This window comes from Macaca nemestrina, chromosome 20, assembly GCF_043159975.1.
Source record: "Macaca nemestrina isolate mMacNem1 chromosome 20, mMacNem.hap1, whole genome shotgun sequence".
In the NCBI taxonomy this organism is placed as follows: domain Eukaryota; kingdom Metazoa; phylum Chordata; class Mammalia; order Primates; family Cercopithecidae; genus Macaca; species Macaca nemestrina.
The window spans coordinates 12,691,855-12,717,732 of NC_092144.1; the positions used below are offsets into that span (position 1 = coordinate 12,691,855).

Here is a 25,878-nt window from a genome sequence, read left to right on the forward strand (position 1 = left end):
TGAGGTGTGGCAGAGGACAGGGTTACGGTAGACCAGATAACCCAGGGTAGATGAGTAAAGTGGAAAAAGCTAAGTGTGCCCAGTGGAGCATTGCAGGAGAGCATTTTAAGAGACAAGTAGAGGAAAGAGATTTGTGAGAAAGAGGGAGAAGACACAGACATGGGAGGAGACTCGGTAGAGAATGGCATACCTGACAGTCAAGTTCAAAAGCATTTTGAGGCTGGGCACGGTGGCTCATGCCTGTAATCCCAGCACTTTGAGAGACTGAGGCAGGTGGATCACCTGAGGTTAGGAGTCCGAGATCAGCCTGGCCAACATGGCGAAACTTCGTCTCTACCAAAAATACAAAAAATTAGCCAGCCGTGGTGGCAGGCGCCTGTAATCCCAGCTACTTGGGAGGCTGAGGCAGGAGAATCGCTTGAACCTGGGAGGCAGAGGTTGCAGTAAGCCGAGATCTCACTATCGCACTCCAGCCTGGGCGACGAGAGCGAAACTCCATCTCAAAAAAAACCAAAAAACAATAGCAACAACAAAAACACACAAAAATAGAAAAGCATTTTGAGAAAGGAACAGTCATTGGTCTCCAGGACCGCACAGAGATGAGTAAGAGTAAAGGATGAAGAAATGCATTTCATGTGGCATCAGGGTCGTATCAGTCTTGCTGGGGCTGATGGTTGAGGGAGAACAAGAGAAGAATTGGAAATGTGAGCCCAGGCAGGACAGGAGATTTTCAGGGTGGCAGAGAACTGAATATGGGTCAAGGGAGAGAAGTTGATGATGTATCTCTTGGCCTTTAGAGAGCTGCACTGCCCAATAAAGTAACCACTAGCCACACATAGCTATTTAAATATAGATTTAAATTCATTTAAATTAAATGAAAAATTCACTTGTACCAGTCACGTTTTAAGTGCTCCCAAGCCACATGTGGACGGTGCATACATAGAACACTTTCATCACTGCAGAAAGTTCCATTGGACTGTGATGTTCTAGCATGTCCATCTCCGTAGGGCAGGATTTTTCTTTTCTCTTTTCTCTTCTTCTCTTTTTTTTCCTTTTCTTTTTTCTTTTGTTTTTCTTTTCTTTTCCTTTTCCTTTTTCTTCTTTTTTTTGAGACAGGGTCTCACTCTGTTGCCCAGGCTGGAGTGCAGTGGCACGATCTCGGCTCACTGCAACCTCCGCCTTCCAGGTTCAAGCAATTTTCCTGCCTCAGCCTCCCAAGTAGCTGGGATTACAGGCACTTGACACCATGCCTGGCTAATTTTTACATTTTTAGTAGAGGCGGGATTTCACCATGTTGGTCAGGCTAATCTCAAACTCCTGACCTTGTGATTCACCCGCTTTGGCCTCCCAAAGTGCTAGGATTACAGGTGTGAGCCACCACGCCCAGCCTTCTTTTCTTTTTTAAAGACAGGGTCTTACTCTGTTGCCCAGGCTGGACTCAAACTCCCAGTCTCATGAGATCCTACTGCCTCAGCCTCCTGAGTAGCTGGAACTATAGGCATAAGTCACTGTGCCTGGCTTTGCGAAATTTATTTTTATTTTTTATTTTATTTTTTAGAAATTTTCATCTGTTTTGTTAATAGCATCTCCAGCACCTAACGCTGTGCCTGGCATACAGTAGGCACTCAATAAATGTTTACTGAATGGCTAATGAAGCAAAAATGTAGGAAAGTGTGGTTGATAACTAACAGAGTATATTCTAGAAGAGGTGGAAGGCTCAGTATTTAAAGAAGAGAGTCCAGGCGTAGTGGCTTATGCCTGTAATCCCAGCACTTTGGGAGGCTAAGGCAGGAGGATTGCTTGAGCTCAGGAGTTCAAGACCAGCCTGGGCAACATAAGGAGACCCCATCTCTACAAAAAATATAAAAATTAGCCAGCCATGGTGATGCACTCCTCCAGCTACTCGTGAGGCTGAGGCAGGAGGATCACCTGAGCCTGGCAGGTTGAGGCAGCAGTGAGCTGTGATTGTGCCACTGCACTTCTGCCTGGGCATCAGAGTGAGACCTTGTCTCTTTAAAAAAAAAAAAAAAAAAGAATAGTGGAAGACACAGATGTCCATCCAAGAGCTACCACCCACCCCCTTCCTTGCTGGCAGAGCCCACCTCTCATCAAAGGCAGAAAATGCCTAATATTCTCTTTTTCCCAAGATTCCTTGCAATGAGAGCGCTTGTCACATGACTCAGTTGTAGGTCTAACAGGATCTGGGTGAAAAATCTGCTGGGTGCTTCTGGAAAAGGATTTATTCCCCTTGAGATGAGTTGCATGGTAAGAGACAGCCCTTCCTCTCCCTCTTCTTTGGCCGGATGGTTTGTGTCTGTCTACGTGGATGGCTGGGTAAGTATCTTAGAACTGAGGCAGTCATTGGCCAGGCGTGGTGGCTCATGCCTGTAATCCCAGCACTTTGGGAGGCCGAGGCAGGTGGATCACCTGAGGTCAGGAGTTCAAGACCAGCCTGGCCAATATGGTGAAACCCCATCTCTACTAAAAACAAAATGCAAAAATTAGCCAGGTGCGGTGGCAGGCACCTGTAATCCCAGCTACTCAGGAGGCTGAGGCAGGAGAATCACGTGAACCCAGGAGGCAGAGGTTGCAGTGAGCCGAGATTCCGCCACTGCACTCCAGCCTGGGCGACAGAGTGAGACTCTATCTGAAGGAAAAAAAAAAAAAAAAAAAAGAACCAAGGCAGTCATCTTGGGGCTGTGAGTGGTAAATGTTAAAGAAAGTCCTTACAGTGACGATGTTAGAGTGGAAAGATGAAAAAGACTCTTTGGAGACATTGTTGAGCCATGGAACCAACCCTGCAACCAACCTCCTGGCCTCCAGACTTCTTTTGCTTTGGAGACAAATCTCACTCTGTCGACCAGACAGGAGTGCAGTGGCGCAATCTTGGCTCACTGCAACTTCCACCTCCCAGGTTCAAGTGATTCTCCTGCCTCAGCCTCCCAAGTAGCTGGGACTACAGGCATGTGCCACCATGCCTGGCTAATTTTTTGTATTTTTAGTAGAGATGGGGTTTCATCATGTTGGCCAGCCTGGTCTCGAACTCCTGACCTCAGGTGATCCACCTGTCTTGGCCCCCCAAAGTGCTGGGATTACAGGTGTGGGCCATCGTGCCTGGCCTCTAATTTTATTTGCTTAATTGTAGCTAGGTTATATCAGAACTTGCTGATATAAGGAGCCAATATTCATTAAATTTATTCTCTGCCAGGTTGTGGGCTTGTTACTTTACAGTCTGCGAACTCATTTTATGCTGCTTACCAGGGACTTGTTCTATTCTCCCTTTCATTGATAGGGAAATTGAGACCCATAGGGTTAAACGACTTGTCCAGCCAACATGTGGTGCCTGGGTGCTGTGTCTTGCTTCACTCATTCCACCATGCTGCTCCTGGTTAACTCTGCCACACCACTCACCTTCCCCACTGGGGCCTCAGCCAAGCTCATGCCTTCACTAGCCTGAGCATGGGAAGGAGCTCAATTTTTCTCTGCTGGTTGGAAGTCAGGATGTCAATAAATATTTATAGAGGAGCAACTACCATGTGCCACTCAGAAGAGAGGGGAACATGTGCAAAGGCCCTGGGGCTGGAGAGACCTCATGGAGAGAAGTGAGGTTACCAATTGAGAAGTGGAGGCAGAGGACAGGAGTTTGAGCCCAAGAGTTTGAGGCCGCAGTGAGCTACGTCACTACAGCCAGTACAACAGAATGACATCCTGTCTCTAAAAATTAAAACAAAATTAAAAAGATGACATAGAGGAATGTTTGCAAATCAGCAAGAATAACACAGCAGCCCCAATAGGAAAACAGGCCCAAAATGTAAATAGGCAGATTAGTGAGAAGGAGACGAGACAGGAGAGTGAGAAGGAGACGTTAGCATGGTTAGAAAGCAGGGGAGGAGATGGGGATGTAGTGACTCCCTAACCTCAGGTTAGATAAAGTACCTGCCTCTTACAGACTCAGGCCAAATATTTCTGAGATGGGTACCAAGGAGCATAACTGCTTCCCATACAGTCTATATTTTTGCCACTCCTAAATTGAGGACTGAGCGATCCCCTTCAAGTTCATTCTTAAATCACCCAGCTTTCTTCTTCTTCTTCTTCTTTTTTTTTTTTTTTTTGAGGCAAAGTCTTGCTCTGTTGCCAAGGCTGGAGTACAATGGCGTGATCTCGGCTCAATGTAACCTCTGCCTCCTGGGTTCAAGTGATTCTCCTGCCTCAGCCTCCTGAGTAGCTGGGATTACAGGCACATGCCACCATGCTTGGCTAATTTCTGTATTTTCAGTAGAGACCAGGTTTCACATGCTGGTCTCGAACTCCTGACCTTAAGTGATCCACCTGCCTCGCCCTCCCAAGGTGTTGGGGTTACAGGAGTGAGCCACCCCCCCGGCGAGAAAACTATTTCTGAAATTCATTTTCTGAATCTTCAAATGCAGAGTCAAGTTCTTTGCTCTCCTCAGATTACGGGATATCTTCACCGTTAGTCTGTGCAATGCCTCTCTCTTGTTTATACCTTCATCCATTCATGCATTAATTCCCCTTTATCTCTACACCCTACTTTCCTTCTTCTCCCTCCGAGACAACTGAGAGAATGTTTAATTTGGCCTTATAGGAGTGCATTCTCGCAAAAACACGTGCGATATTTTGAGTGTGTCTATTTTTAACTGACATAAACAGGATGAAGTTAGACACATTCTGTTGTTTCCTGTTTTCACCAAGAACCATATTTTTATTTTTTGTTTTTTAAATTTTTTGAGACAGAGTTTTGCTCGTCACCCAGGCTGGAGTGCAGTAGCATGACGTCGGCTCACTGCAACCTCTGCCTCCCGGGTTCAAGCGATTCTCTTGCCTCAGCCTCCGCGTAGTTGGGATTACAGGCACCCGCCACCATATCCAGCTAATTTTTGTATCTTTGGTAGAGACAGGGTTTTGCCATGTTGGCCAGGCTGGTCTGGAACTCCTGACCTCAGGTGATTCACCTGCCTAGGCCTCCCAAAGTGCTGGGATTACAGGCATGAGCCACCGTGCCCGGCAACAACCATATTTTTAAAAGCCGCATCCCATAGTATCTGTTGGATATGCGGCCCGGAGCTCTCATTCATTCTGGTGCTCCATGGCTGCCTCTGTCACATGCCGCTTCCTGGTCCCCAGGAGAGACAGCAGGTGGCCTTCAGCTCCCCTTATATAGATGGTGCTGGAGTAAGCATTCTAGTACCTGCCCCTAGCAAACCTGGTAAGAATGTGCCTGAGATGGGTGCCTGGGGACATAACCGCTGACAGTGCTGGACTTCATTGGACTGAGTACTACTGATATGTCTCCAGAGTGGCCTCCCTGGGCCACACCCCTTTGAGTGGTGCAAGACTTTCCTCCGTTCCCGCATCCCTGGAAACCCTTGGCTTATTCACCTATTTTTTCCCCCAGTATTAAAGGCGTACAGAGATACTGCTTTCATTTCCATCTTTCTGATTACAAATGACTTCGAGTACCATGTCATAGGCTGATTAGCTTTTCAGACTTCACTTCCCTGATCTGCCTGTTCACATTTTCGGCCTGTTTTCCTATTGGGGTTGCTGTGTTATTCTGGTTGACTTGCAGACATTTCCTCAGGTAGTCTTTGCATTTTAATTTTTATTTATTTATTTATTTATTTTGAGACAGAGTCGCACTCTGTCGCCCATACTGGACTGCAGTGGCACAATCTCGGCTCACTGCAACCTCCTGGGTTCAAGCAATTCTTGAAGCCTCCCGGGTTCAAGCAATTCTCCTGCCTCAGCCTCCCAAGTAGCTGGGACTACAGGCATGCGCCACCACGCCTGGCTAATTTTTTTGTATTTTTAGTAGAGACGGGGTTTCACCATGTTAGTGAGGATGGCTGACCTTGTGATCTGCCCACCTTGGCCTCTCAAAGTGCTGAGATTACAGGCGGGAGCTACTACGACCCACCTAAATTTTTATTTTTTATGTTTAGAGACAGGTCTCACTCTGTCACCCAAACTGGAGTGCAGCGGTGCCATTATAGCTCACTCTGCAGCCTCAAATTCCTGGGCTCAAGCAATCCTCCTGTTTCAGCCTCCTGAGTAGCTGGGACTACAGGCATGCAACACTTTGCCTGGCTAATTCTTAAAATGTTGGTAGAGATGGGGTCTCTCTGTTTCCCAGGCTGGTCTCAAATCCCTGGCCTCCAGTGATCCTCCCACCTTGGCCTTCCAAAGCACTGGGATTACAGGTGTGAGCCACTGCACCCAGACCCTCACGTGGCCTTGATCAACACTGTCCGACAGAACTTTCTGGATGATAAATCTGTTCTCAATCTGTGCTGCCAAGTATAGTAGCCACTAGTCACCTGTGGGCTTTGAGCACTTAAAATGTGACTAGTGTGAATGAGGAACTGAGTTTTAAATTTCATTTAATTCTGAATCATTTAAATTTAAAATGACCACACAGTGCTAGGGAGGACCTCTGTAACAAACAGCGGTTAGAAATTAACCCCCGATCAGTTGTTTTCCTACGATTCTATCCACTATTTACCATGTGCTAGTTCCTATTCTAAATGATTTATAAATATTAACTCATTCAAAACTCACAACAATTCCATAGGTAGATACTATTTTCTCCATTTTATTGATGAGGAAACTGAGGCCCAGAGAGGTTGATAACTCAGCCAAGGATTCACAGGAAATGGGACAACCAGCACCTGGACGTAAGGTTTGGTCCCCGAACCACCCCCAATTGCGTATTTATTTATTTATTTATTTATTGAGATGGAGTCTCGCTCTGTCCCCAGACTGGAGTGCAGTGGCGCGATCTCAGCTCACTGCAGACTCCGCCTCCCGGATTCAAGCGATTCCCCTGCCTCAGCCTCCCAAGTAGCTGGGACTACAGGTACGCACCATCATGCCCGGCTAATTTTTTGTATTTTAGTAGAGATGGGGTTTCACCACGTTGACCAAGATGGTCTCGATCTCCAGACCTCGTGATCCACCTGCCTTGGCCTCCCAAAGTGCTGGGATTACAGGCATGAACCATCGCACCTGACCCCGACTGCATCTTTATTTGAACAAATATCTTAGTTTTCGTGTAATTGAGTCCTTTTTGCCTTAAGAGTTTGTGCTTTAAAAGTTCAGTGGAGGAAGTCCTTCTCCCTTCCTGGGTTCACAGCTATTCTCCAGCATTTTTTTTTCCTTTAATGTAAAGTTCTCCCCACTCACAGAAGGTTCTCTCAAGCTCCTTAACCTTCTGCACGGAGAGCAATTCTTCATTTTATTTGTCTTTTAAAGTAAAGGATTGAACAAAAGGACAAGTTTCTATTTTGGGTGGTTTCTGAAGCCTCTTAAAGTGCAGTATTTTCTTAAATAAAGAGGAGTAGGAACAGAGGCAAAACCCCCAGAAGGTGGTGAGGTAAGTGATTCTAGAAGAGACAGGAGTTCGAGAGGGATGTGTGCTCTGGAGAAGTCAAGAAGGGGAAGCTGCCGGGTGCAGTGGCTCACATCTGTAGTCCTAGCACTTTGGGCGGCTGAGGCAGGAGAAACGCTTGAGTTCAGGAGTTCAAGACCAGCCTAGGCAATAAAGTGAGACCCTGTCTTTACAAAAAATAAAGAAATTAGCCATGGCCAGGCTTGGTGGCTCACACCTGTAATCTGAGCACTTTGGGAGGCTGAGGCAGGAGGACTGCTTGAGCCCAGGAGTTCAAGACCAGCCTGGGTAACATGGTGAAACCTGGTCTCTATAAGAAGTACAAAAATTAGCCAGATATGGTGGCTTGCGCCTGTAGCTCCAGCTACTCAGGAGGCTGAGGTGGGAGAATCACATGAGCCCGGGAGGTCAAGGCTGCAGTGAGCTGTGATCATGCCACTGTACTTGGTTGACAGGGTGAGACCATGTCTCCAAAAAAAAAAAGAAAAAAAAACATCAGCTGGGCACAGTGGTGCATGTCTGTGGTCCCAGCTACTCAGGAGGCTGAGGCAGGAAGATCCCTTGAGCTCAGGAGGTTGAGGCTACAGTGAGCTGTGTTTGTGCCACTGCACTCCAGCCTGGTCAACAAGAGTGAAACTCCACTCAAAAAAAGAAAAAAAAAAAAAGAAAGAGAAAGAATGGGAAGTAGTGAAGCCCAGTGGATTCAGTCATGAGTGTTTTGAAGGGTACTGCTGCATGACCTTGCCAATCACCAGGGATAGAGGAGGTGGTGAAAGAGAAACCTCTCCTTGAGAGGCTGGAAGGAGAAGATAATGTGATTTGGGCGGGTGGAGGCAGGATGTCTTCCAAATAGAGGCGAGAACATAGTGTCGGTGGAGATGGGAGAGCCAATGGATGAATCCAACTGATGGAGTGAAAGCTCTTGAGGAAATGAACAAGCATTTGCATTTGAATTCCCAGACATTTGGTGGGAATCTGCTATAGGAGAGGCACTCCAGGAGCAAAATAAAAACAAACTCTCATTCACAGGTGGTGGGAGTTTAAACTGGTCCAACCACTTGGGAACATTGTTAGGCAGTTTCTTTTTCCTTCCTTCCTTCCTTGCTTCCTTCCTTCCTTCCTTCCTCCTCCCCTCCCCCCTCCTCCCCCCTTCTCCCTCCCTCCCTCCCTTCCTTCCTTCCTCCCACCCTCCCCCACTCCTCCCCCCCTTCCTCCTCCCTCCCTCCCTCCCTCCCTCCCTTCCTTCCTTCCTCCCACCCTCCCCCCCTCCTCCCCCCTTCCTCCTCCCTCCCTTCCTTCCTTCCTTCCTTCTTGTGGAGTCTCATGTATTCTGCTGCCCAGGTTGGAGTACAGTGGTGCAATCTCTGCTCACTGCAACCTCTACCTCCCAGGTTCAAGGGATTCTCCTGCCTCTGCTTGTTGAGTAGCTGATATTACAGGCATGCGCCACCACGCTCGGCTAATTTTTGTACTTTTTTGTGGAGACGGGGTTTTGCCATATTGGCCAGGGGTTTCACCACATTGGCCAGGCTGGTCTAGAACTCCTGAGCTCAAGTGATTTGCCCGCCTCAGCCTCCCAAAGTGCTGGGATTACAGGAGTGAGCCGCTGTGCCTGGCCAATTGTTAGGCAGTTCCTACCAAAGCTAAACCAATTCCTCCCTCCGAATCAGATGTTCCAGTCCTAGGAATATCTCCCATAGAAATGTGAAGAGTGGAACCCACAGACATATCTGAGTGTGTTCAAAGTAGCTTTCTCTGGAATAGCCCCAAAGTAGAAAGTACCCAAATGCCCACCATTAGTAGAAAGAATGAACACGCGGTTCAGCACACACAGCGATGAGAACGAATGAACAGCAACAGCACGGATGAATCTCACACATAAAACGTCAAGGGAAAGAAGCCAATGCATGCATGCTGTATGACCCCATGTGCTTAAAGTTCAAAACCAAGCAAAACTAATCTACACTGTTTGAAGTCAGGATGAGGTTACTGGTGACTGCAGAGGCACAAGGGGGTTTCTAAAGGTTGGTGCTCTTCTGTTTTTTTTTCTGTCCGTCCTTCCTTCCTTCCTTCCCTCCTTCCTTCTCCCTCCCTCTCTCTCTTTCTTGAAGCTGCAGCTGTTTCCTTCCTTCCTTCCTCCCTCCCTTTCCTTCCTTCCTTCCTTCCTCCCTCCCTCCCTTTCCTTCCTTCCTTCCTTGAAGTTGTAGTTGTTCCCCCCTCCCTCTTCCCTCTCTCTTCTCCTCCTCTTTCTTCTTCTTCCTCCTCCTCTCTCCCTCTTTTCCTTCCTCTTTCTTGCTTTCTTTTTTCCTTGTTTATCTCTCTCTCTCTTTCTGTCTTCCTCTTTTCTTTCTTTCCTTCTCTTTGTTTTCTCTTTATCTTTCTCTCTCTCTTTCTGTCTTCCTCTTTTCTTTCCTTCCTTTTCTCTCTTTTCCTCTCTCTCTCTCCCGCTCATGCTGGAGTGCGGTGGCATGATCTCTGCTCACTGCAACCTCTGCTTCACGGGTTCAAGTGATTCTCCTGCCTCAGCCTCACTCAGCTATGTTCTGTTTCTAGAACCTGGCGCTGGTTACATGACCGGGCTCAGTTTTTGAAAATCACTCAAGCTCTACTTGTATGATACGTGTGCTTTTCTGTATGTATGCTATATTCAATAAAAGGTTTAAAATATATTTAGGAAGTAGCTAACACTTATTGAGTGCTTGCTGTGGGCCAAGTCTTACGCATTATTTTATTCAATCCCCACAATGACCCTACAGGTGTGGTGGGTCCTATCATTCCCTCTACTTTCCAGGTCAGAGAGGTGGAGTCACTGCTTTGAGTTCACACAGCTAGCACATGGTTGAGCTGGGTCTTAAGCCCATGTCCTGCTTACTTGTAACTTCCCTGCAATGCTTTCAGGTTTGGAAAAGTAAAAGGACAAGGATTTCTCAAAGTCAGAGCGTAAAAACAAAACAAAACAAAACATGGGATGATGATCCCGCCATAAGGTTGCCTACTAACTTCACCAGAAAAAGCTGGCAAGATCCCAAGGACCAGGTGAAGGTTTGAAGCAGGGTTGGGGTGAATTTAATGACGTGTTGATTAGCGATGAAGAAAATGTTGTCGGGGGATCCTGAAGACTCAGCTTAAGGGGATACTTGCAGGAAAGAAAGGAACTCTTCCCGCTTCTTCTCTTGAACGATTTTGGCTTTAGTGACCATTTCCCCACATGGCAACAACAAATATTTCATAGTTCTACTCTTCCAAAGCCCTATTCACAGCGTCGTCACTGTGGGAGGTGGGCGCCTATACCCACTTCACTGATGAGCAAACTGTTGGGGCTCAGAAAACAATACCCCAAAATGAAGTTCTCCGAAGCAGCCACTGAAGCTTTCTGACTCTGCTCTTCCCGGTGAGGGAAGCCTCCATCCCAGCAAAGCAGCTCACTCAACTTTCTTGCTTCTCAACTGCTCCTTTACCTAGAGAGTCTCCTCTCTACTGATCCACAGCTCTCTGTCTCCCTTCAAAACTGCCTCTTGGGCTGTTTTCTCTCTCCTCCAGTCCGTAACCTGCATGGGCTCAGGTTACACCACAGTTGCGCTGGCCCCTAGAACTTTCTGGGAAGATGGAAATGTTCTATTCTGATCTGTCCAATATGGTAGCCAAGAGCCACGTGTGGCTAATGAGCATTTGAAATGGAGCTGAGCGCCTAAAATTTTCATTTGGTTAAATTTTAATGAATGTACATTTATATTTAAATAGCCTCGTGTGGCTAGTGGCTATCCTGCTGTACCATGCAGCTCTGCAGTTGAATTACAGAGTGGATTACATAATCGAGGGCGTGCAGTCCGTCACATGCTGGTGCAAACTAGTTATTCCCTGTGTGCCCTCTAGGTCAATGCTCCAGCGGGCTCTGTGCCCTCGAGGCGGACCCTTGAAGACTACAACTCCCACAATGCTTTGTTCCGGTTTCCGGTTGGGTTTGGCTGAGGGGAAGCGCTGGCAGAAGATGAGGGGAGGGAAAGAGGTTGGAATATTGCTTCCCTGTTCCCTCTCTGGTTCTGACAGTAGTCCCTTCTGCACAGCTCTGCCTCCACTGGGTTCCAGGAATGTAGGGCTCACGATGGCTTCTCTCTGAGGACCTCAAACAGCCGTTATCTATTTCTCTCACCTGCTCCCATCTCTTTAAGGCGTCTCTTCATGACATGGTCTTCATGTGAACCATCTACAAGTTATTCTTTTTCCTGTTAGGACCCTGATTGGTACGAGGTGGGAGGAATGAATGGTCCATGAAAGCTGCCCATCTGAAGACCTTGAAGTCCCCCCAGTTTCTGAGGTCAAAGTGTAGAGAAGCAGGATTTGATTCTAGGCTTTCCCACCTCAAGGGGCAGGGATGCTCTACTGCTTTTTTTCAAATAAGACTTCAAATTGTAGGGAGGGACATTCTTTCAGATTCTTGCTTCACCCCATTGTAAGGCAAAGGCAAATGCTGAGAGCAGGAAGCCCAAGAAACAGAGGAGGTGGGTGGAAGAACACAGGAGTGTCCCTTAAAACTGTCCTAAGGTAGGGCTTGCAAGGAGGTGACATAGATCAAAATGTGGAGCTTGATTCTCAGTAAGGACCCACGCAGGGACTGATGTCTGTCTCCCCTCCTGGATGCAAGTGGGTGCCACCATGTAAGCTCTAGCCAGTGGGAGGTAGATGGAAGTCATATGGATTACTTCTGGTTCTGTCCCAGAAACATTTCTCCTGTGCCCTCCTCATGCTCTTTTCCCTTCTGTGGCTTGATATCAAGAAGCATGGAGACATGGGTTGAAGATGAGGAGCCACTATATGGAACAAGCCTGGGTCCCCGACTTACTGCTTAGAGGAGAGGTGCCTGCTATTTAAGAATACACCTTTTGGCCAGGCATGGTGGCTCACGCCTGTAATCTCAGCATTTTGGGAGGCCGAGACAGGTGGGTCACCTGAGGTCAGGAGTTTAAGACCAGCCTGACCAACATGGTGAAACCCCATCTCTACTAAAAAATACAAAAACTTAGCCAGATGTGGTGGCGGGCACCTGTAATCCCAGCTACTAGGGAGGTTGAGGCAGGAGAATCGCTTGAACCCAGGAGTTGGAGGTTGCAGTTAGCCGAGACTGCGCCATCGCACTCCAGCCTTGAGGACAAGAGCAAAACTCCGTCGCAAAAGAGAAAAAAGAAAAGAGTACACCTTTTGAACTTTATCTGTGCAAGAACTAAATTTTTATTGTTTTGAGCCCTTATGCATGTTGGGATTCTTTGTTACAGCTGCAAGCATATCTAATACACTTAATAGGAACTTATACACAGTAACTAATACACTTGGGCAGCTAAAATGTCAGTTTCATGAGACCATGGATTGGTCTCTGGTTCACCGTTGGATCTCTGGTGCCTAGAACAGGGCTGAGCAGATGGAAAGGCTCAATAAGTGTTTGTTGAATGAATTATCAGCTTCCAATTTTTCTTTGCAGCTGACTGGAAGGCAGAGAAGTATAGTGGATGCAAGCTCTGGCTCACAGGTGGGAAAGGGTTGAGTTTATATCCTGCCCGATTCTTTACTAATTGTCTACATTGGGCAATTGCCAAGCCTCGGTTTCCTCATAGGGAGGATGGAGAATTATATAAAAGCTCTTTCTTTTTGTGGACGGAGTGAGGATTCAATGTGATCATTCATGAAAAGTGCTGAGCACGCCACCTGATGCATAGTAAGTGCTCAGGAAGTAGTGGTCATGATGATGTGGACTTTTCTCATTCTCTGGGCAAACAAAAAGCACAGAAGCTGCCCCTGCAATCGGCTCTGACAAATTTCAGGCCCCGAGGGGAGGGAGGCCAGGCTTGAGCCTGGGATTATAGCCAAAGACCAACTCAGGAAACGATATTACATTCCCATGATCCTCCTGCGATCCCAGGAGGGCTTGAGCCTCTGTTTCTTGTCCTGACCTCAGACTAACTCTGCAGAAATGCTGTTTGGGGCTTGGACTAGCTGCTCTGGTTCAGGGAGACCCACTGGAGACCTGGAACTTAGAGGGCTTAGTGGAGTCCTCAAGACTAATGTGGGAAATGAGCCACAGTTTAATTCAGGACACCCCACTTTTCTCAGGTATTATTATCACCAGCCTGGAGTTATGCGTGATTGGGCAGATGCCTTAGGACTGATCAGGTTTTTTCTCCTCCATTAATTAAAATGTGAATCACAGCTGAGTCACTAAAGAAAGAAAACGGTCAATGAGCAATTCTGACTTCCTCCCTCCTTCCTTGCTCAGAGAGATGAGTCAGCAGAAGTCCAGATCCAAAAATGAGAAGAAGAAGAAGAAGAAGGAAAAAAAAAAAAGCTCAGAGGAGATGCAGGGCTTGGGAAAGCAGGAGCAAAATGAACCTGAACCATATTATTCTTTGTCTTAGCAGAAAAAAGTCCCGAAATTGCTATCCCAGGGCCTAACGGTCATAATCCTCTAATGAGCACGACCATTTCTCATTTTTACAGACAGACCCACAGGCACCCAGAGATGGATCCAAGCCCCAGCAATCTCCTTTCTTGCTTTCTTCAAGCAATAACAGGCTCCTCACCATGCCAAAAACAACCACCAATCTCCACCTTTCTTTTTCCGCTTCGTTTTCCCCACAAAGCTCAGTCTCTCCTTTGAATTCACACATCATGGTCATGTTTCATAAGATAATGGACGAGTGAAGAGCTGGGGTGCCTCCGGTCAATAGGAAAGGGCCATGGGGAGTGAGATTAGAAGATTTCAGAAGTGGGGGGTCCCTCAGAATCAGGGAAGCTACGTAACTCAAAACATGATTCCTGGAGCCAGGCTGAGCCTGAATCCTGGCTTCGTGGAGAGCTAATCGATCTTTCTGAGCCTCAGTTTTCTCACCTGTAAAATGGGGAGAGTGAAAAAAAATCTATGCACAGTGTTGCAAAGATGAAAAAGTCAGCACCCATCAGAAGTTAGCAATTACAATATTCATTAGAAAAGTATGATCCAAGAATTTCTGCCTCACCCATAGGGTCACCCCAAAGCAAGATGAACAGACAGGTTGGGGAAATGGTCCTCACTGAGCACTGGCACACACACACTTGAACAGGTGTGTTTGTGTGTGTGTGTGTGTGTGTGCAAGCTCTCGTGTGTGCATGCAATTTCCCCTCCCAAATTGACTGGTCACGCACAACACTGCACATTTGACTTTTGACCTCTGCAGGATGAATTTTCAAGATGCCTATTTATACTTTCAAATTATGAGCAGGGGCTTTCACCAGTTACCCCTGTCTTGACCCCTTGTTATTCAGATGATTCTCTTTTGAAGAGCCTGCGGTGTTGCCGTCCTTGTCAATTTTTAACTAGATGAATACTGTCCAGATCCCATCTGTTAGTGTCTGGGGGTGTGATTTCAGCAGCTTGCCACCATCATGCTCACTGACTTTATGAAATCTTCTATTTTTTGCAAGGTTGGTAATTTCTAAGTCAGTTTGCCTTGGACTTGTGCTATAGTGTAAGATAATATTTAACAATCTAGAACAGTGACTTTCAACCAGGGGTGATTTCACCTCCCAGGGGACATTTGGCAATGTGTGGAGACATTTTTGGTTCTCACAACTGGGGCGCGGGCGCTACTGGCATCAAGTGAGTTGAGGCAGTGCGCAGGACAGCTCCCATTTTGGAGCCAAGAATAATGCAGCCCCCAAAGCCATCAGTGCTGTGGCAGAGAAACTCTGACCTAGAACCCAGGGGGCCATGTTGGTCCTGAAGCAGAGTCTCGCTCTATTATTCAAGTTGGAGTGCAGTGGTGTGATCTTGGCTCACTGCAACCTCCACCTCCCAGGTTCAAGCAATTCGCCTGCCTCAGCCTCCTGAGTAGCTGGAATTACAGGTGCCCACCGCCACACCCTGCTAATTTTTGTGTTTTTGTAGAGACGGGGTTTTGCCATGTTGGCTAGGCTGGTCTTGAACTCCTGACCTCAGGTGATCTGCCCGCCTCAGCCTCCCAAAGTCCTGGAATTACAGACCTGAGCCACTGTGCCCGTCCAGGACTCACTTTTACAAGTAGTCAATTTAGTCAGTTCCTTAGTGACCAAAAAATGGATTACATCAACTTCTAGGGCCCTTCTGCCTCTTTCTAAACTACAATGAATTTATACTAAGCGTGGGGCTCTGCAGGCAGATTTCCTGGATTCAAATTCCAACTCTGCCACTTCCTAGCTCTGTGACCTTGGACAAGATATTTAACAGCTCTGGGTTTCCATTTTCTCACTAATAAATGTGACTAATAAAGCACCCACTGAGTAAAGTTGTTTGTGTTAGGGACACTGATATGTAAAGTACTTAGGACAGTGCCTGATACATAGTTGAGGCATGAGTGGGAGGTAGACTGAATCCCTGGTGCAAACATGGTGAGCTTCCCACTAAAGATTCACAAGTGGGACTGGGAAATGGCAGCCTAATCAGAGACTACATTTCCCAGCCTCCCATGCAGCTAGCCTGGGCCACATGACTAAATTCCACCCAATAGAATGCAGGCAGAAGTTCTGTTCACTACTTCCAGGAACCCTCATAAGTACCTCCCACTCCACTTTCCCTTTCTCCCAATTGCTGTCTCAATGTAGGCTCTTAGAACAACCTTGGAAGCCACATGTTTAAGCAGGGAGAGCTTCCAACAGCCTGGATCCCTGAGTGACAGCATGGAATCAAACCATATTTGAGACACCCACCACTCCACCTCATTGCAGCCCTCACCAGTCGTACTTTATTATTTTCTATTTTTAGTAGAGATAGTGTCTCATTATGTTGCCCAGGTTGGTGTTGAACTACTGGGCTCAAGCGAACCTCCCACCACAGCCTCCCAAAGTGCTAGAATTACAGGCATGAGCCACCACATCCGGCCACCAGTTGTACTTTAGAAGTTGATTTCTCACTCTTATATACTCTTAGTCAGAGATTTTTTGTTTTATTGGTTATTGCAGCTGGTGTTAACTAACACAGCCTCTTCTTCCAGCATTGCTTTGTCTCTCTTGATCAGCAAATACTACCATTTCTTCAACATCTGACCAGCTTCAAGACGACTACAATCCTCTCCTTCATACCTTTCCTATGAGTTGGCAAATAAGCTGGGGAGGAAGCCCCTTCTCCCACTGGGGATGGGGAAAGGGATGAGTTCCCTAGGCCAGGATCTTGGTAAAGATCTTTGATAGAGAAACAAGAAGGGATCTGGGAGTCATGACCACTCAGCATCTCAGGCCAAAGAATGTGGGTGAGTAAAATAATGGTACAATGGACTTTAGAGACTTGGGGGGAAGAGTAGGAGGGGAGCATGGGATAACAGACAACAAATATGGTGCAGTGTATACTGCCCAGGTGATGGGTGCACCAGGTTCTCACAAATCTCCACTGAAGAACTTATGCATGCAACCAAATACCACCTGTACGCCAATAACTTGTGGAAAAATAAAATTAAAAAAAAGAAAAAATTAAGCAAATAAAAAATAATCAAAATCTAAAGAAAACCCCCAAACCTAACAATTCCTGGAAAAAGAGTATGTGGGTATCCGTTTATTAATAAAACATTCAATTATAATTTCAACATCAATTAATTTATCAGCATAAATAAATGGACCAAATTTCATATATAGATAGATAGATAGATAGACTTGTAAATGAAACTCAAACTCATACTAGTGCCTTCAAACAGTAGCAACATGTGCTGACATCTAGATCATCTGCTCAAATATCACTTTCCCAATAAGGCCTGTTTTGACCACCCTATTCAGTGCTGTATCTTGCACCCCAGAAAGTGACAGGACCAGGACTTGAACACAGCACTCCCAAACTCCCTTTACCCAACTTTATTGTTTTTCCCACCTGCTAACACACCATCGTCAATGTTTAGGTTCCCAACCTCCCCCACCTCACTGCCTCATAAGAACCAGAGGGTCTCCTCATCACCTCGAATAGTCATGGGTACACAGTAGATGCTAAATAAATGTTGATCTGAATGAAGTGCTTGTTTTTTGCCTGGGACATTCTAAGAGGTTTATACATATGAACTCATCTGCATGCTCAAAGCAGTTTGACCAAGTGATGAGTTTTACAAAATTATCTCCCTTTTATAGATAAAGAAAGACAGGTTCAGAGAGAGCACTCGGACAGAAGTGGAGGAGCCAGGATTTGAACCCAGTCTGTCTGGTCCCTGGGTCTAGGACCTCCAGACGTTGCTTTGTCTAGGCCCACAACAGAGAGTCAATAAACCTGGAACAAGTGTGAGGGGAACCCAAACGAGAGGTGTTTGTTCAGTTTTTGTTTGAAAAATACACACCATGTTGTGTATGGGTGTGGATAAGGCCAGGCTCACAAGATTGTGCTTGGCGACCTTTGTAAGGATGGAGGACCTGGGTGCAGTGGCTCACGCCTGTAATCCCAGCATGTTGGGAGGCTGAGGTGGGGGAATTGCTTGAACCTAGGAGTTCTAGACCAGCCTGGGTAACATGGGGAAACCCCATCTCTGCAAAAAAAAAAAAAAAAAAAAAGTAAAAATTAGCTGGGCATGGTGGTGTGGACCTGTGGTCCTAGTTACTTGGGAGGCTGAGGCGGGAGGATAGCTTGAACCTGGAGGCTGAGGTTGTAGTGCGCCGTGATCATGCCACTGCACTCCAGCCTGCATGACAGAGCAAGAATGTATCCCAAAAAGAAAATAAAAAAGTTGGTACATATGGTACAAAGGTACATATGTTCAAATCTTGGCCTCGCCACTCTCCAGCTGTGTGATCTTGGGGCGGTAACTTAACCTCTCTGTGCCTCAGTCTTATCTGTAAAATGGGTTGTTGGGAGGATAAAATACATTGATATTTGTAAAGTGCTCAGAACAGGTTCATAGGCACACGTATGCACATATGTGCACATACAAATGTGCACATATATATATACACACACACAGACACACACAGTAATAAGGCTTATAGTTAATGCTGCTATATATGTGTCTGTTAAAGAAATAATGATCACAGCTTCCACCTGGAGCTCAGGAGCGGGGAGCAGGCCACCTGAGAGCAGAGCCAATCCCTGCACTGTATTCAGCCGCATGCCACCTGGGGAACGGTGTGTTCCAGTCAAAAGAGCTAACAGCGATCTTCCAGTGGCACCTGCTAATTTTAAGGTCAAGCCTCTCAGTGCTGGCGCTGGAGTCAATTGTTGCCTTTTCAACAACAGCACCAGGTGTGTGTTAAGAGGTGTGCCATAGGGAGGACGTCCTCGCCCGAGAAAGCTGAAAGTGGCAAATGGCCCAGGCTGCCCTGAACAGGACAGAAAATGGTTCAGAGCAAAGCTGAGGTAGGCAGAGAGAAAAGACACCAGGGCCGTATCCTCTGTGTCCTCCCCGTGCCAGGCAGAAGAATCTGGCGTTGCTTAAATATGGTACAAGTCCCGTGATGTCTCCAGCCTGCAATGCACCTGTAGTTCCAAAGTGCTTTCCAGAAATGAGCTAACTCATCCCCAGGGATGGGTCACGATGCTAAACGTGACTATCCCTGAGGGGAAAGGTGTGGAAGAGTGTTATTCCAAGAAAACAGGCAAAACTGCAGGGCAAGGAGTGAGAGACCGTTAGTAAGAATGATGCTAAAAATGATATTATTATTATTACTAATACTATTACTTGAGACGGAGTCTCACTCTGTCGCCCATGCTGGAGTGCAGTGGTGTGATCTCGGCTCACCGCAACTTCTGCCTCCCGGGTTCAAGCGATTCTCCTGCCTCAGCCTCCTGAGTAGCTGGGATTACAGGCACCTGCCACCACAACTGGTTGATTTTTGTGTTTTTAGTAGATGGGGTTTCACCATGTTGGCCAGGCTGGTCTCAAACTCCTGGCCTCAAGTGATCTGCCCGCCTTGGCCTCGCAAAGTGCTGGGATTACAGGCGTGAGCACTTACAAGGAGTCAGGTACTGTTCTAAGGGCTGTATGTCAATTATTTTAATAAATCCTCCATAACTCTATGAAGTAAGAGTGCTATTATCCCCACTGAACAGATGAAACAAATGAGGCCCAGAAAGGTTTGGGCATGAGCCCCAAGTCACACAGCTTGCAACAAGGGGAGCTGGTTCAAGCCCAGGTGTTCTGGGAACATAGCACCTTCATCATCCTCACCATTCGAATGATGTTCTGCGTATTTCACAGTATTTGCTGGGGTTGGCTACTGTTGGTGCCATTTTACAGATGAGGAAACTGAGCTATAGAGGGACTTGCTGACTGGCCCAGGGTCACATAGCTGAGAGGTGGCAGAGTCAGAATGCATCCATTCATGTGGTCTCAGCACCCACATCAGCACCAATGGGACTTTGATATTGCCTGGATGGACTTCCCCAGCTTTATGGAGAAGGAAATCTGGACAGATGCAATGGCTCATGCCTGCAATCCCAGCATTCTGGGAGGCTGAGGAGGGAGGATCGCTTGAGGCCAGAAGTTTTAGAATTGCCTGGGCAACACAGTGAAATCCCATCTCTCTATAAATAATAATGATGATGATAATAATAATAATAATAATAATAATAAGAAGAAGAAGAAGAAGAAGAAGAAGAAGGCTGGGCATGATGGCTCACGCCTGTAATCCTAGCACTTTGGGAGGCTGAGGCAGGCTGATTGCTTGAGCTCAGGAGTTCAAGACCAGCCTGGCCAACATAGACCCTATCTCTACTAAAAATACAGAAATTAGCCAGACATGGTGGTGGGTGCCTGTAATGCCAGCTACTCGGGAGGCTGACACACAAGAGTTGCTTGAACCTGGGAGGTGGAGGTTGCAGTGAGCCAAGATTGCGACATTGCACTTCAGCCTGGGTGACAGAGTGAGACTCTGTCTCAAAAAAAAAAAAAAAAAATATATATATATATATGTAAAATGTACATATATATGTAAAATGTACATATACATACAAAAAGAAGGGAATCTGATCCCTAATATTAGTGGAACAGCTTCAATTCAGGGTTTGAGCAGTAGGAGAGGCTGGTGCACTCAATGTCCACTCTCCAGCATTGGAGTGGGTTCTACACAGCTTGGTGAGAATCCTCTGTACCCAATCTGCCCTTTGATACTGTGCTGGGCAGAGAGGGTGAGCGGGCATCCTCCTACTAGGGCAGGAGGAGTCCTTCACATATGCCTGTATTCTAGGCCACCATCCTTCAGCCAGAGTCATCCTTCTAAATAAAAATCTGAGCACAACCACTCCTTGTCTAAATCCTTCCGTGGCTCCCTTGTGCCTTTAGGATAAAGTCCAAACCCCTCAAAACATGGGTTGGTTCCTGCTGACCTTCTGTAGGTTTTTCTCTTGCCATTTCCCTCTCCCAACACACAAGCACATTCACACACACGCAAACAACACACGCACGCACACACACGCATGCGCACACACGCACGCACACACATGCATGCACACGTGTAAGCATGTGTACACACATACCCATGCACGCTCACAGCTCTGTTTACCTGTTTCCTGTATAAACCCTATGATGTGGAATCCCAGCTGTGCCACCTAGGCAAGTCACTTAACTTCTCCATGCCTCATTTTTCTTGTCAGTAAAGTATTTTGCTCTCCTGTGCTTCTCTCGACTAGAAGAATGCCTGGCACACAAAATGCACCAAGTGGCCATTTTCTGTTTGGTTTTGTGGAAGACAAAATGCGTAGACAGTACAAAATTCAGAAAAACACAGGAAAGTAAGTTTCCTTTCCACACCTACCTCCAAATCTTTCAGGGTGCCGCTACAAAGGCAAACACAATTATTAATTTCTTATGGAATCTTCCAGACTTGCTCTTACAAGAAAATGGTGGCATCATTCAAAAATTGCTTTTGTCACCTGATAACATATCTTGCATATAGAGATTCCTATTTCCTTTTCTGTAAAATGGGGATATGAAAGAATCCACCTCACAGGCTTGTTACAAGAATTAAACGAGATAATACTCATTTTTTAACAGTACCTTGTATGCAGTAGACACTCTGTAAGTACTGGCTCTTATTGACACCCAGAGATCTGCTTCTTCCTTCTGTAATGTCTTCACAACACACCAGGGGATGGGTGTACCATAGTTTATCCAACAGTTCTTGTTGACGGAGACTTCCGTCAATGGAGACTTCCAATTGTTATGCTGTAATGACGCTTCTCTTCGCTGTAACAATGCTTAATAACTATGGTTCACGTCTGTAATCCTAGCACTTTGGGATGCCAAGGCCGGCAGATTGCTTGAGCTCAGGAGTTAGAGACCAGCTTGGATGATATGGTTTGGCTTTTTGTCCCCACCCAGATCTCATGTTGAATTGTAATCCCCAGTGTTGGGGGAGGGACCTGGTGGGAGGTGATTGGATCATGGGGGCGGATTTCCCCCTTGCTGTTCTCATGACAGCCAGTGAGTTCTCACGAGACCTGGTTTGGTAACACTTTCCCCTTCACTCTTTCTCTCCTGCCACCATGTGAAGATGTGCTTGTTTCCCCTTCATTTTCTGCCATGACTGCAAGTTTCCTGAGGCCTCCCCAGCCATGCCTTCCGCACAGCCTGTGGAGCTGTGAGTCAATTAAACCTCTTTTATTTATAAACTACCCAGTCTCAGATAGTTCTTTATAGCAATGTGAGAACAAACTAACACACTGGGCAACATGGCGAAACTCTGTCTCTACAAAAATTACAAGAATTAGCCTGGCGTGGTGGCTTGTGCCTGTGGTCCCAGCTACTCAGGAAGCTGAGGTGGGAGGATTGCTTGAGATGGGGAGGTTGAAGCTGCAGTGAGCCACGATCGCACCACTGCACTCTAGCCTGGGCAACAGAGTGAGACCCTGTTTCAAAAATATATATATGATGAAACAAAAGAACTAATAAATGAAGAAATAAATGTAGGGATACTTTGAGCAGGATGTAAGGAACCTGGGTACATTTCAGAGATACCAAGATCTTCAAAGGTATCTTTCTAGGCACTAAGTCCTTTTACAAATTCCTTCCATGTGGCACTAACGTTATATGTTCAACACACCAGCATGATCAGATTATACCACTGTGTGTGGGGTGCTATGGCCATTCTTTGATGGAGAACTGGTCTACTCATTGCGATCATTCTCACAGGTGCAAGCTGAGCTGGTCCACAGGTGAGCAACTGCTCCTGCCCCCAAAGAACATAGTTAATGTTCTTCTCATAAGCTCATGGCTTTTAAGAATACTGTTGGTGCCAAAGGGGAGACAGTAAGGAATACCATTTCAGCCCAGGGACAGGACTGTGTACTGAAGGAACAGTCCCCAAGGTGTCCTTGAGGGGTTCGAAGGATTCCTGGTGAGGCTCGATTGTGTTGTAGGATGAAGGCTGAAGAGTGGGGTGGGAGGCAGGCACGAGGAAAGAGATGGGTCATGAGCTCTATTAAAATGTATTTTTGTAATTCCGAGTTGAAAATAGACATACCGACTTCATGCTGACTGTTTCAGCTTCATGACGTAGCCCGGCTCGTGGGGGCCTTCCCATTCAGCACGTCTCCGTGGCAACAGGCCACTTTCTCATTCACGCCATCTCCAGGGTTACCTTGCTTGGCTCATTCATGACTGTTGCCATAGAGACAGGTCCATTGATACAATCTTGACTCTTTGGAACTTTGCTTTCCCAAATGATGGAGTACTGGCCACGGGGTAGGGATGACATTGTGATAGGGTGTGAGGCGAAGAGAGTTCTGGGAGTCGAGGTATAAAGATTTAAAATGCGGCAAGAGGAAGATGAGGTCATGGTAGGAGACATGGTAAGGCGGGAGATGAATATCATTCCTGATCTTCACATGTGAAATGGTTGATCCTTTAACAATCCTGTGTGTGTGTGTGTTGTGTGTCTGTGTGATGTCTTTTATTAAACTCAAAATACAAACACAGCAGGCACTTAGCCTTGTCATTGTTGATGTCTGTATCTCCAGCATCTAGCATAGCACCTGGTACAAAGTAAATGTCTCCTCAAATAATAAGCATAAGAATAAGACTTTTTTTTTTGAGGCAGGGTCTCATTCTATCACCCAGGCTGGAGTGCAGTGGCTCCATCTTGGCTCACTACAGCCTCCACCTTTGAGGCACAAATGATCCTCCTGCTTTGGCCTCCCGAATAGCTGGGACTATGTGCATGCCACCATGCCTGGCTAGTTTTGTACTTTGTGTAGAGACAGTGTTTTGCATGTTGCTCGGGCTGATCTTGAACTCCTGATTCAAGCTCAGAAGTGAATCAGGACTTCAAGCGATCCTCCCACCTTGGCTTCCCAAAGTGCTAGGATTACAGGCATGCGCCACTGCACCCGGCCTACCCACAAATAATTATTGAATAAATTAGAACTTGTTTGTGGTAAACCGTAAAAACATAAATTGTCCTTGATAAACCATAAAAATAGAAAAACATTAGAAGAGAATTTCCACAAGCCTCCACCACTATTATTTACTCTCTACCTCTTTCCTTTATTTACTCTCTACCTCTTTCCTTTATAAATTACCCAGTCTCAGGTATGTCTTTATTAGCAGTGTGAGAAGAGACTAATACACCATGTCAAAAAATATGGGGTCCTCCTTGACTTCTCTCTCTCTCTTTTTGAGACAGGGTCTCACTTTGTCTCCCAGGCTGGAGGGCAATGGCGCAACCACAGCACACTACAGCCTCAACTTTCTGGGCTCAAGTGATCCTCCTGCTTCACTGTCCCAAGTAGCTGGGATTACAGGCACACATCACCATGCCTGGCTAATTTAAAACATTGTTTTAGTAGAGACAAGGGTCTCACTATGTTGCCCAGGCTGGTGTCGAACTCCTAGGCTCAAGTGGCCCTCCCCCCGAGCCTCCTAAAGTGCTGGGATTACAAGTGTGACCCACCGTGCCTGGCCACTCTCTTTCTCTTAAAGTTCATACTCAATTGAGTCTGCAAATCTAAAATTAAGTCAACACAGATAGTGAAACTAACCACCCCTCCCCACCTCCATGACCACAGCCCTGACTTGAGGCCTCCATCACTGCTTGCTCAGAACATTGCAGACTCCCAAATGAGGTCTTTGTTTCCACGTTGCCTCCAGTGCATTCTTTTTTAAATGTTTTATTTGTTTTATTTCTTTTGCAGAAAAGGGGTCTCACTGTGTTGCCCAGGCTAGACTTGAATTCCTGGGCTCAAGCGATATCCTCTTGCCTCGGTCTCCTGAGTATCTGGGACTGCAGCCATGTGCCACTCTGCACCCAGCAATTCCTTAGCATTGACAAGTATATGGTGATAATATAAGTTACAAACCACAGGAAAAACTGGGTGAAGGGTATATGGGAACTCTTTGTACTATCATTACAACCTTTCTTTTCTTTTCTTTTTTTTTTTTTCGTTTTGAGATGGAATCTCACTCTGTCACCCAGGCTGGAGTGCAGTGGCACAAACTCAGCTCACTGCAACCTTCGCCTCCTGGGTTCAAGCAATTCTCCTGCCTCAGCCTCCCGAGTAGCTGGGGCTACACATGCGTGCCACCATACCTGGCTAATTTTTTTTTTTTTTTTTTTTTTTTTTTTTTTTTTTTGAGACGGAGTCTCGCTCTGTCACCCAGGCTGGAGTGCAGTGGCCGGATCTCAGCTCACTGCAAGCTCCGCCTCCCGGGTTCACGTCATTCTCCTGCCTCAGCCTCCCGAGTAGCTGGGACTACAGGCGCCTGCCACCTCGCCCAGCTAAGTTTTTGTATTTTTAGTAGAGACGGGGTTTCACTGTGTTAGCCAGGATGGTCTCGATCTCCTGACCTCGTGATCCGCCCGTCTCGGCCTCCCAAAGTGCTGGGATTACAGGCTTGAGCCACCGTGCCCTAATTTTGTATTTTTAGTAGAGACAAGGTTTCGCTATGTTGCCCAGGCTGGTCTCGAACGCCTGACCTCAGGTGATCCACCTGCCTCAGCCTCCCAAAGTGCTGGGATTATAGGCGTGAGCCACTGTGCCCAGCTACAACCTTTCTAAAAGTCTAAATTACTCTAAAATAAATATTTAAAAAATAACGTTTGTTTGGTAGAAAGGGTCCACTGATTTGCTAGGCATTTCTGAAGTGGGACACGTCATGATGTGACTTAAATATTAGTCAGGAGAAAATGGCGAGGTTGCAAGTTCAGAAAGTGGGTTAGGACCAGGTGTGGGGGCTCTTGCCTGTAATCCCAGTGCTTTGGGAGGCACAGGCAAGAGGACTGCTTGAGCCTAGAAGCTTGAGACCGGCCTGGGCAACCTAGCAAGACTCCATCTCTACAAAAAGTTTTAAAAATTAGCCAGCGTAGTGGTGCATGCCTGTAATCCCAGCTACTAGGGAGGTCAAGGCAAGAGGATCCCTTGAGCCCAGGAGGTCAAGGCGGCAGTAAGGAATTATGGTGCTACTGCACTCCTGCCTGAGTGACAGAGCAAGGTCCTGTCTTTTAAAAAAAAAAAAAAAAAAAAAAAAGCTAGGCGTGGTGGCTCATGCCTATAATCCCAACACTGTGGGAGGCTG

At 46.5% G+C, this 25,878-nt stretch overlaps 1 protein-coding gene across 11 annotated transcripts in view; it reads right to left on the reverse strand.

Moving 5' to 3' along the window:
- The window catches only part of LOC105499905 (calcium voltage-gated channel subunit alpha1 A), a 433,831-nt gene that overhangs the window by 189,989 nt on the left and 217,964 nt on the right, over positions 1-25,878 (reverse strand). The window contains exon 1 of one of the 11 annotated variants that reach the window (XM_071087273.1): positions 22,829-22,917. The exons of the other annotated variants lie outside the window; for them this stretch is intronic. The gene's annotated coding sequence lies outside the window, so the exon portion shown is untranslated. Of the gene's footprint in view, positions 1-22,828; positions 22,918-25,878 lie in introns of those variants that run through there. 11 annotated transcript variants of the gene reach the window in all.